Here is a 13,081-nt window from a genome sequence, read left to right as displayed (position 1 = left end):
ATTTGAAGGCCGCCAAAGCTATAGAACACTTTCAATGGGAATTATTAGAATACTATAGAATAGAATATTCTAAGATATAGTAAAAAAATTAGATTAGCAGTCTGTTAGGTAAAAATATACAAATACATGTCTGACATGAATAATGTTCCTTTTACAAAATCTTTTATTACAAAATCATAAGCATGTAATTCTATAACATAACAGAAGCACACTCAAGCATACCATATGATATTTAAGATAAATGTTCAAATTAAAATATAAATGATCACAACCATATTATTAACTAGCCAACCATACTCAATCTGGCACTTACTCTATCAGACCCTGTATGTATCAGTTAAAAAGACATTGTGTCACATGGGGGTTGTAAAATCAGCATTCCATCAGTGGCAGGGATGATGGAATGTCAAGCATGTTTCTTGGGTCTGAGTGGAAAGTCAAGGAAGGTGATTTTATGTTTTACACTACAATTCAAAAAGAGAAAAATAGTATAATTGACAAGAAATCATTGCTATGTCAAGAAAGGAAACAAAGTGGTCAAGTAAGTGGTAAATATGTTAGATTCAACATGTTGCTGGTGATGAAGAGATAGGCAAAAAGAAAATAAATGATGCTCACACAGACTCATTTACATAGTCCTTCTCAGGAAAAAAGAACTGCATGTTGTAAGTGTGACAATTCCTGTAGGGCAGATGTCCTCCTAAGTAGACCTTATTGCAGCCTTGGTACTTGTTCTTTTTCCTTTTAGGAATAATTGTCTCTTTTGCTCTGCTAAAGCAATGATGAGGAACTATTACTTTTTCAGTTAAATAATTTTAAAGGGAAGAAAATTGTTCAAAATGATGTGGTAGAAGGAAACATAATTTAAATTTTAGTAGATATTACTTTATTTTAAAGAGATTTTCTAGCTAAAAAATGAAATGCTTGACATAAGTTTTTAAAATACATAATCAAACACATTTCATTCTAATTCAAATCCAGTTCATAGAAAGAGAAGTAGGAGTGGCAAATGGGAAGAATGAGAGCCATATGGCCAAGATGGAGGCATAGGTAGATATGCTTCACCTCCTCACACAAGCAAAAGAAAGAAACAACCAATTAAAAAAATTTAAAAAAAAACAAAGTAAATGAAAAAAGTAAACACAGTTACTATGCAACTACCTTACAGGAATGGTATGAGAATTAAATTGTACAAATAAATGTGTAGCATTCAGCACTATGCCTGGCACAGAGGAACTGCTAAATAAAATATAGTAGAAGGAATAGCAGAAGTGATTAGCATTTTTAACATTATTTTTCATATGTCCATGACATATAATCCAGAAAAATACTAGATATAGATTCTCAACCCAAAACCATAACTGAGAAGCTTGCCATATTTACTTGAAGGCCAAACATTTATATCTGGCTTGGTTTCCAAATCCAACTTTATCCCCAAATAGCTGAGTGATTTCAGCTCTTCATAGCTACCATACATTTCCCACAGGACTAGCAATAGAGCCCAAGAAATTCTTCCCCCGCTGATTACATTCCTTCATACCTTTAATTTTTTTTAACAGGAACTATGTTTTCTGGATTTTATTAAAATTCTCATCTGCTAAAGAGAAAGGAAATGACTTTTTAAAAGTCATTTGTGACCAACATACACAAAGATCTGGTAAATCTAAAATTCTAAGGTATTTGTCCTGGTTTAAAACAAAAGGTAAGCACAGATCTGCAAAATGAAAAGGGAACCAATGGTATGGGAAAAAACATTTGCCAATGATACCTCACACAAGGGTTTGATTTCCAAAATATGTAAAGAACTCACAGGACTTCACTTCAGGAAGACAAACGATCCAATTTAAAAATGGGCAAAGGTCCTAAACAGACATTTCTCCAAGGAGGACATATAGAGGGCCCAGAGACTTATGAAAGTATGCTCAAAATCATTAGGCATCAGAGAGATGCAGATTAAAACCATCATGAGATATCAACTCACACCTGTCAGAGTAGCCAACATAAAGAAATCAATGAACAGCAACTGTTGGAGAGGCTGTGGAGAAGAAGATACCCTAGTGCACTGTTGGTGAGAATGAAGACTGGTAACACCAGTGTAGAAAACAATATGGAGTTTCCTCAGAAAACTAAAAATGGAACCACTTTTTCACCCAGGAATTCCACTGCTGGGATTACAACCTAAGAATCCTGAAACAACAATTCAGAAGAACCTATGCACTCCAAACTTCCAAGTGGCACAGTTTATAATAGGCACATGCTGGAAGCAACCTAAGTGCCCATCAGTAAATGAATGGATCAAGAAACTGTGGTACATTTACACAATGCAATACTATACAGCAGAAAGAAAGAAACAACTGAGGGACTTCCAGCCAAGATGGAAGAGTAAGTAGACACACTGTGCCACCTCGCAAAACCAAAAGAAGGATAACAACAATTAAAAAACAAAAAACCAGAACTGACAGAAAATTGAACTGTATGGAAGTCCGACAACCAAGAAGTTAAGGAAGAAACATCCATCTGGACTGGTAGGAGAGGCAGAGATGGGCAGCCCGGTGGAGAGGACTTTCAGCAAAGTGGTGGTGGAGGACTGGGACTGAGGGCTTGGGTGAGCAAGGTGGTGGCTGGTAGACTCAGCCAGGTGGTGAACTGTTGGAGTGGGGTGGGCAAGGCTGCAGTTGGCCAGCAAGGTAGCAGCTGGCTGACCAGCAAAGTGGTGGCTGGTGGAGCTGGCAGTCCCACCTTCAGGTGCAGATAAACTGGGAGGAACACCTGGGGAGCAAGACAGACCTTGCAACCTGGGGTCCCAGTGAGGGGAAATAACACTGACTGAAAACAACACTAGGGGTTGATGTGGCAGTGGGAGAAACTCCCAGCCTCAAGGAGAGTTCATTGGAGAGACCCACAGGGTCCTAGAATGTACACAAACCCAACCACCTGGGAATCAGTACCAGAAGAGCCATCTTTGCTTGTGGGAAGTGGGGGAGTGACTGAAGCCCGGGGTAGAGCAAAGCAAGTGCCATTGTTCCCTCTCTACCCCTGCCTCACATACAGCATTACAAAGCAGTGCTCTGTGAACACCTAAGGCAGCACCTCTTATACGTAGCAGGTGCACAGAGACAAAAAAATAAAGGAGGCCCAAATGAAAGAACAGATCAAAGCTCCAGAAAAATACAACTAAGCGATGAAGAGATCGCCAACCTATCAGATCCACAGTTCAAAACACTGGTCATCAGGATGCTCATAGGATTGGTTGAATTCAGTCGCAAATTAGATAAGAAAATGAAGGTTATGTTCAGTGAAATAAAGGAAAATGTACAGGGAACCAATAGTGATGGGAAGGAAACTAGGACTCTAATCAAGGGTGTGGACCAGAAGGAAGAAAGAAACATTCAACCAGAAAAGAATTAAGAAAGAAGAATTCAAAAAAATAAGGAGAGGCTTAGGAACCTCCAGGACATCTTTCAACATTCCAACATCCAAATTATAGAGGTGCCAGAAGGAGAAGAGGAAGAGCAAGAAACTGAAAACTTATTTGAACAAATAATGACAAAGAACTTCCCCAATCTGGCAAAGGAAATGGACTTTCAGGAAGTCCAGGAAGCTTAGAGAGTCTCAGAGAAGTTGGACTGAAGGAGGAACATACCAAGGCACCTCATAATTACATTACACAACATTAAAAATAAAATGAGAATCTCAGAAGCAGCCAGAGAAAAGAAGACAGTTACCTACAAAGGAGTTCCCATCAGACTGTCAGCTGATTTCTCAAAAGAGACTTTGCAGGCAGGAAGGGGCTGGAAAGAAGTATTCCAAGTCATAAAAGGCAAGGACCTACATCCCAGATTGCTCTATCCAGCAAAGCTTTCATTTAGAATGGAAGGGCAGATAAAGTGCTTCCCAGATAAGGTCAATTAAAGGAGTTCATCATCACCAACAGCATTACAAAGCAGTGCTCTGTGAACACCTTATTATATGAAATGTTAAAGGGATTTATCTAGAAAAAAGAAGATAAAAAATATGAACAGTAAAATGATAGCAAACTCATAATTATTAACAACCACACCTAAAGCAAAAACAAAAGAAACTAAGCAAACAACTAGAACAGGAACAGAACCCCAGAAATGGAGATCACATGCAGGGTAATCAACAGGAGAGTGGGAGGGAGAGAGAGATGGAAAAGGTACAGAGAATAAGTAGCATAAATGGTAGGTACAAAATAGACAGGGGGACGTTAAGAACAGTATAGGAAATGTAAAAGGCAAAGAACTTATATGTATGACCCATGGACATGAACTAAAGAGAGGAAATAAATGGGAGGAAATGGGACAACTGTAACAGCATAATCAATAAAATATATTAAAAAAAAAGAAAGAAAGGACTGTCTACCCTTCATGACAGCATGGGTAGAGCTGGAGAGCATTATGCTAAATGAAATAATCCCAGAGGTGAAAGACAAATACCATAAGATCTCACCTATAAGAGGAATATAATGAACAAAAGAAACTAATGAGCAAAATGGAACCAGAGACATGAAAATATGGAACAGACCGACAGCTACCAGGAGGGGGATGAAGATGTCCAAAAGGGGAAGTGACTAGACAAAGAACATGTATGAATGACCCACAGACATAGATAGGAGTGTGGGGATCAACTGTGGGAATAGGGGGTGGAATGGGTGGAGGAGGGCAAAGGGAGAAAAATTGGGACAACTGTAATAGAATAACAAAAATGGTGATTTAATTTAAAAATTTTAATTAAAATCATATAGTAAACTCTATGTAAGTGTTTTGATTTAACCAAATAATTTCCAACTTATTTCCAGAAGCAAATCAGGTAGGAGTAGTTAAGAATTAGAAATAGTATTTCTAATATGCAAAAGTATTAAAAACCATAATATTTAAATAGCATGAAAGAAGCATGTTACATGACTGAAAAATTAATGTAAGAGACCTGAGAATGTATACACATCTGAATTCACATATTATAATATTGATAGGGGCTTAAGACTTGGGAAAATTTAGCTTAAGGTAAATAGTCATAAATCTAGCAAGTAATGTGTATGTTAAGTTTTTGTTTCAGTAACTACAGATAAGGCCTATCTTGGCGCCTAAGAATAAGCAGATGACCTCTTGGAGACATCTGTACCAGGAAGAAGCAAGCGACTACCCTTCCCCCTTGGAGGCAACTGTTGAATTTCAAAGGCTTTTGCTGACACCTTGTTTGCCCTCCCCCAACCCCCTTATAAAAGATCTGGCTGGGAAAGAAAGAGCAAGATGGTTTGTTAGGGTATGAACCGGCCATCTTCTCAGATCGCTGGCCATCTGAATAAAGCACCTATAAAAGATTCAATCACTGTCATTGCTTATTGGATTTGGTAGTGACAGGCAGCCCGAACGCCGGTGGCTTATCCGGTTACCATATTTGTAGTATTATGACCTTAATTGGGAAAGAGGACTCTTCAGCTAAAACTAAGGTTGCTAATCAACTGTAGAATAGGGAACTTGCCTAGCATTAACCTGGTGGGCTGAATACAATCACAAGAGTCCTTAAAAGTGAAGGAGGGACTTTGTAGATACCAATGAAGTAATTCTAAAGTTTATATGGAAAGCAAAAATCCTAGAATAGCCAACACAGTACTAAAAAGAACAAAATGGCAGTACTCACACTAGCCATTTTAAGACATATTCTGAAGCTACTGGAATCAAGGCAGCATAATATTAATAAAAGGCAGACTGTTACAACCACTATGGAAAACAGTATGGAATTTCCTCAGAAAAGGAAAAATGAATCTGCCTTTTGACTCAGCAATTCCACTGCTAAGATTATATCCTAAGAACCCTGAAACACCAATCCAGAAGAACCTATGCATCCCAATGTTCATAGCAGCACAATATACAACAGCCGAGTGCTAGAAGCCACCTAGGTGCCCATCAGTAAATGAATGGATCAAAAAACTATGGTACATTTACACAATGGAATTCTATGCAACAGAAAGAAAGACAGGGCTCGTACCCTTTGCAACGGCATGGATGGAACTGGAAAGCATTGTGCTAAGTGAAATAAGGCAGGTGGTGAGGACAAATATCATATGATCTCATCTTTAACAGGAACCTAATCATCAAAACAAACAAACAAGGAAAATATAACCAAAGACAGTGAAATTGAGAACAGGTTGACAGTGATCAGAGGGGTCAGGGGAGGGAATTTCATGGGAAAAGGGGAAGGGTTTACAGGAACAAGTCTAAAGGACACATGGACAATATCAAGGGGGAAGGATGAAACAGGAGGGAGGTGGGGAGGGCTGGGAGGTGGGCTGGGATGAGGGTAAAAGGCAGAAAACTGTACTTGAACAACAACTAACATTTAAAAAAGAATAGATACATAGATCAATGGGATAGAATTCAAACCCTAAAAATAGACCCATACTAGCATAGTCAACATCTTTGACAAAGGAGTAAAGACAACTCAGTGAAGAATGAATAGACTTTGCAACAGATAGATCATAGATCTAAAAGTAAAATGCAGAACTATAGCACTTCTGTAGGAGAAAATGTAAGAGAAAATTAAGAAATTTGGGGTTTGGTAATGAGATCTCAGGTGCAACACCAAGAACATGATCTATGAAAAAAAGAAATTGATAATTATGATTTTACTATATTAAAAAATACTATTCTGTGGAAAATAGTTAAAATACAAGACAAGCCACAAACTAGAAGAAAACGTCTTCAAAACACTTATTTAATAAAGGAAGTCAAGATACACAGAGAAACTCTTAAAATTTAACAATAAGCAAATGAACACAATTTAACATAGGGAAAGACACTTCTCCAAAGAAGATAAACAAATAGCAAATAGACATATTAAAGCCCAGAGTTAATTGTCATCAAAAATTTGCAAATTAAAGCAATTTTGAGGTACTACTACATGCCTATTGTGTAGGGTAAATGGAGTCAGTCAGGCTCCCTCATTTGGATGTCTGACAACTAGGATAAGCAGCATTCTCATAGCCTTGACAGTGGGTCCATTAAGCAGTATTCCCATAGCTTTGAGAATAGGCCCACATGTGCAGAATCAGGCTTTGTTATGCAATATCTTGGCACCCTGCAAGCTTTCTGTGCATTTAGTATATAAGGGAGTTGGGTCTACCTTCAGTGGAACACTCAGATCATGGCACGTGTGAATCACCCCACACATACCTTGAATAAAGGCATGTCAGGCATTCCCACACCTCTGAAAATTTCCTTCCATCTTCCTAAATCCTGAGTGAACCTGCCTGTCCTTGAAAAGCTCCAAGGCATATTGGGAGAGCTACAAGTCCAAAAAACCCGACTGTACTAAATGCTGCTGAAGATGTAGAGCAACAAGAACACTCACCTTTTGCTGTGGAAACTCTCACTTTGGATGCTTGGAAGTTCCTTGCAAAGATAAACTTTTTCTTGCTGATCACATTTCTAGGTACCCAACTGATTCAAAAACTTTTGTCCAAACAAAAACAGGCTCATGAATGTAGGACAATATTCTGCATGGTGTGTGCCCAGCTCCCACTCGGAGAGGCACAGGACCCACACCCATGGATAGGTTCTCCCATGGGGACTCAGGCCTGCAATGTACATAGGCCACTCTGAGACTTGCTTTTTGCTAAAACTCCATCACCCTGAACTGAGGACATTTACTGCAAAGTAACTTCCTAAAATCCGTGCAAAACCTTCCAAGGAAGAATGTAACCGGTTCAACCACTTTTGCCTTTTCATTTACAAATATCCCTCTTCTGTGATGTGATTAGCAGCATTAGCTCCTTTGTTTTCTGTAAAGGGTAACCACCTAGAGCGAACCTGTGCATAGTAAATAAGGACCATCATGTAATGGGTGGAGAAACCCAATAAAAGCCTGTCATGGGGGAGGCCATGGCTTTTGCTCCCCTTGAGAGAAGCCATGCTGTCCCTTTTCCTCGACCAGATTCGGTAGTCTGTGTGATTGTCTCATTTCATCCATAATGACACAGACACTGTGGACTGGTGTCTCCATCAGCTGGTGCCCACAGAGACCTGAGGATTTGGGACCTGCTTCCACCCAGAGGCTATGAGCTGTCATTAGGGACAACACACCAACATGGTGGGAGTACACACGCATCAGCCCAGATAAGGGCCAATGACCCCTAGTGCATTTCAAGAATGTCGTAGGGTGTGCTGAATTTCAGAGGAAAAGGGGTTTCTTTCTAGGTCTCCCTCTCTTGCAACCACTTTGCAACTGCACCTTCTTTAGTAAGCAGGAGCCTTGCTCTCTCTCCCAAGCATTTGCCAACTAGGTCTAGGCTTAAGAGAAAGAGAAAACTTTCCCTTTAATCAGCTTTAAAAGGAGCAACTTGTTACAGGGCTATCTACAAGCATATCAGCAAATTGTTTCTTTCAAGCCGCCTCTTTCGGATCTTCTGATTTCGCCTTTTCTCTCCATGTGCCTGCAAAAGGAAAAGTGGATAGTGAATGAGTGTTTCAGTTTCTACCGGACTACAAATATCACTTTCCAGAAGAGTTTAGTGTTAATCCCAGATTTTGTATGAGAGCTTTTGGCATTTGCTGAGCTCCAAAGACAAAAGGCACTTCCTTCCCTCACCTGGAGAAATCAAGTGTTCCCACATGAGTTGGAACCCTGTGAGGGTGTCTGGGATCAATTCCTGACATATGCACTGGCCTAATGGGGACCTCCAACACCATTTAATTTAACTTCTGGCTCGTCTGGGAAAGCACGATATGAAGGCTGGTCACCTAGCACTTCGAGCCCCCCTTGCAGTCTTAAACTCTTGAGGGAGGACCAAGGCCCATAAGTGGGGTTGGGGTATGAGGAAAGTCCCATATCCTTTCCTTGACTGTCTTCCACTAACAGCACATTTTTGACCCACTACATTCTTTTCACTAGCAAGAAATAAGATTTAAGGGTGCAGGTGGAATGAAAGCAAAACTGAAATTGGTTTGGTCATTGCCACACTTGTGGTGGGAGGAATTTCATAAAAGTTTCTTTTATTTGTTAAGGAATTTCTTTAAGGGTTTCTAAGAATCCTCAACCATGGGGAATGGGCTCCGAAAGAACAAGAGTAATGTTTTAAGCTAGTTCAGCAGTTATGGGGCTGTTGAATGTCTCCCAGATAAGGGATCTTTAGATTTGGAAGTCTGGAAGAGAAGGGACTGATGCTCACTAGGTAGGCCCTTCTCGCGGTTTGTGCCAGCTGCCGAGTCTCACAGCCCACCCGGTAAGCTCAGCTGTGGCATGGGTGTGCACGTGCTGGTAGTGCAGCTGCAGCCGCCTGCTCTTGCATGCTCACGGAGAGTCGAGTGGGCGCTGGGTTTCTCTGCCAGGGACGTGCAGCAGTGCAGAGAGGAGATTGGTTTCCCTTGCCTTCCTTTCTCCTCGGTGCATGCCGGGGGAGACCATCCTTGCCCCCGGCACTGGGTGCAGTCCTGGACACACCGGCATAGTTGCGACCAGCCACATGCGGTGGTGTGGGCTTGTAGTCCCAGCTACTTGGGAGGCTGAGGCAAGAGGATCGCTTGAGCCCAGGAGCTCTGGGCTGCAGTGTGCCATGCCGACCAAGTGTCTGCACTAAGTTTGGCCTCAATATGGTGACTTCCCAGGAGCAGGGGGTCACCAGTTTGCCTAAGGAGGGGTGAACCAGCCCAGGTCCGAAATGGAGCAGGTCAAAACTCCATTTAAAAAAAAAAAGTAAATGCATTTGCCAGTAGAGAAAAAACTTTTTCTGAAAGTCGTGAATGTGTTCATAAATTTGTCAATCTAAAGCATGCTATAAATAGGATAGGGGATATGACGTGGTAAAGAAATATTAAAAATCCTCCTTGTTTATGCCAGAGCTGTAACCTTTATTGTAAAAATGAAATTTAGGTGTACTGTCTCCCAGGAAGAACTAGCCCTGCTCCACAGAAGATTAAGTAGCACTTTTTAACTCAGTACCTGTAAACACTCATCATTTCCTTGGGGAAGAACTGGCTATTCTCCCAGAGGGAACGGTTAATCAATTGAGTCACTAAAGGCCCCTAGCACATAACCATTTTTGTCTAAAACATATTTTTTCAGAACACCCCCTCCCATCTTTCCCACTTTCCTTGAAAACTCTTAACCTAGGAACCACCAGGTCCCGAGAACAACAACTTGTTGCTTAAACTCATTGCAGCTTGCAGAAACAGCTGGGGGCCTGTCCTTCCAAGCTAAGCAAATTATTAAAGAATGTCTTGATTGTCAAGCCCTTAGCAAGGCACCCCCATTTATAAGAGTTAATCCTCAAGGACTGGGTTCTCAAATAATTTGGCAAAGAGATGTCACTTATTAAGCTTCCTTTGGAAAATTCAAATATGTTCATATTTCTATTGACACTTATTCTGGTGCTCTACATGCATTTGCCTTGACAGGGGAATCTGCTAAAAATATACAAGCCTATTGGCTTGAGGCCTTTAGTCATTTAGGACAGCCTCAGCAAATTAAAACTGATAATGGCCCTAGATACCTTGCCCATTCTACTCAGGCTTTTCTCCAGCATTGGAATATCCAACATAAAACAGGAATACCTTACAATCTGACTGCTCAGACAATTGTAGAATGGGCTCATCATATTTTTAAAAATCTTTTTAAAAAATAAACAAGGGAAGCCATGAGTCCACCCCCCAAAATTTGATTTTGTTAGCCATGTTTACCTACAATTTTCTAAATTGTGATGAATTACTCTGTAATCCAATTGAGAAACATTTTCAGAAGAAAGAGCCAAAGTCATCTTATCCTCAGGTTTTGTAGAGGGGTTTACTGGGAGACAGCTCTTGGTACGACCCTGCAGATCTCTTAACTTGGGGAAGAGGGTATGCTTGTGCTTCCATCCCTACAGGTCCTGTCTGCCTACCAGCCAAAAGAGTAAAGCTTTATCATGAGCAGGGAAGACACCAAGCTCTGCTACCTGAAGCCAAGAACAAATCAACTGACAGGTCAGATGGCCCAGCTGACCTTGAACAACCAGAAGGAAAACGAACACTCATGCCGTCACTCAAAGGCCTGGCTCGGCCAACAAAGGAGCATGGGGCCTGCCCCAGTGACAGAGGCTGAGGCTCAAGCACCTCCTGCAGAGGGCAACAACTCCTCAGTGCCCCCTAATGTTCAATGGTTGAACCCTAAAAACTGTTTCAATGGACTGAATTTACAAGTTTGGGTCCTAGCAGCCTGAGGATGCCCCTTTGTCTTAATCCTTATTTGTGCCTTATGATATACACACAGGTTGTTTTCTTAAGATTGCATTTGGGAACAGCAAATAGTAGGTATCACAGGCTTAACAGCTACAATAGCATTTACAAACGAAAAAGCGTGGAGATCAGATATTGAGAACTGCCCTGCCCTGCCTGGTTTCTGGAGCTGTAACCCCCCCCCCCCCCCCCCTTGGCTAAGGCTGAGTGAGAAACCTTGGAACCATGAGCCACTGAGGAGACAAAGCTCATCCTCCTGGCAGGAGCACCACCTCTGCCCACTTTACTTCACCCTGCCTGGCCCCCAGTGCTTTGTCAGTTAGCCAATGACGGGTAAGATTCCTCAAGGGAGGAATAGCCTAAGACAGGCACAATCACATGGAGGCCCTCAGGGGTGGACTGGGGGTGCTATGGAGAAAGGGAGTGATAGACCCTCACCCCTCAGCTTTAACAAAGCCTGAGTCCTCATTCTGTCTGCAAGAAGTCTCCTAATCTCTTGGCTGCCTTACTTTCCCTGCCTGACTTAAGCCTGAAATAATGACAGAGGGTGGTGCAGCACTGTGCTGGAAAGGGCAGGCTCCCTGGAACATCAGGCCTGAGAAAGAATGCATAAAATCCTGTGAAACCTGCTTTGCTAAGAATGGTCTTAATTAAATGATAAGGGTCCAAGCAGGAAAGGAGTTTCTTTCCCAAAATTTTGTAGCCCTTTAGCTATCTGACCCTGACTCAGAATAGACCCTCAGAGTTCTCCGAATGCTATCTATTTGATCATTACTGCCTGACAATGATTGATGTGCTTAATCTGAGAACGTGGGTCTTTAGGAACTACTGGTTACTTATTACTGATGTGCTGTGTACTTTGGTCTGTGTACTTTGATGTATTTGCACATTATTTTCCCAGGATCATGTGGGAGACCAGCAATGAGCATGTTTTGTGGGATCTATAGTGGTCTTAACTAAAAACAAAGCAGGGAGATGTAGGAGACCATTCTGCATGGCATGTGCCCAGCTTCCACTCGCAGAAGCACAGAACCCATACCTTCAGATAGGTTCTCCTGTGGGGAATCAGGCCTACAATCTACTTAGGCCACTTTGAGACTTGCTTTTGGCTAAAATTCCCTCACCCTGAATTGAAGACGTTCACTGCAAAGTAAACTTCTTAAAATCCATGCTAAACCTTCCAAGGATGAATGTAATTGGTTCAACCACTTTTGCCTTGTCATTTGCAAATATCCCTCTTCTGTGATGTGATTAGCAGCATTGGCTCCTTTGTTTTCTGTAAAAGTTAACCACCTAAAGGGAACTTGTGCATAGTAGAGAAGGACCATCACAAAGTAGGCAGAGGCCTCGGCTTTTGCTCCCCTTGAGGGAAAAGCCATGCTGTCCCTTTCCCTCCACCAGACTCAGTAGTCTGTGTGAATGTCTCATTTCATCAATAATGACACAGACACTGTGAGCCAGTGTCTGCATCATGTGAATGTTTATAACAGTTTCATTGATTATAGCCAAATTTGAAACCAACCACAATGTCTTCCAGGGGGGAATAAATAAACAGACCGTGGTACATTCAAACAATGGTACATTATTCAGCAATAAAAGGAAATGATCCACCAAGCCATTAAAATGTGAATGAATTTAAGATGAATATTGCTAAATGAGAGAAGCCAGACTGAAAAGGCTACACACTAAATGATTTGACCAAAAAAGACCCCAAATAGTCTCAGCAATCTGGAGAATAAAGAACAAACTAGGAAGGATCACAATATCTGATATCAAACTATGTTGCAAGGGCACTGAAACCAAAACAATCTGGTACTGGCATAAAACAGACACATAGGTCAATGGAACAGGAC

Source organism: Phyllostomus discolor, chromosome 1 (assembly GCF_004126475.2).
Source record: "Phyllostomus discolor isolate MPI-MPIP mPhyDis1 chromosome 1, mPhyDis1.pri.v3, whole genome shotgun sequence".
In the NCBI taxonomy this organism is placed as follows: domain Eukaryota; kingdom Metazoa; phylum Chordata; class Mammalia; order Chiroptera; family Phyllostomidae; genus Phyllostomus; species Phyllostomus discolor.
Note: the sequence above shows the minus strand (reverse complement) of the source record.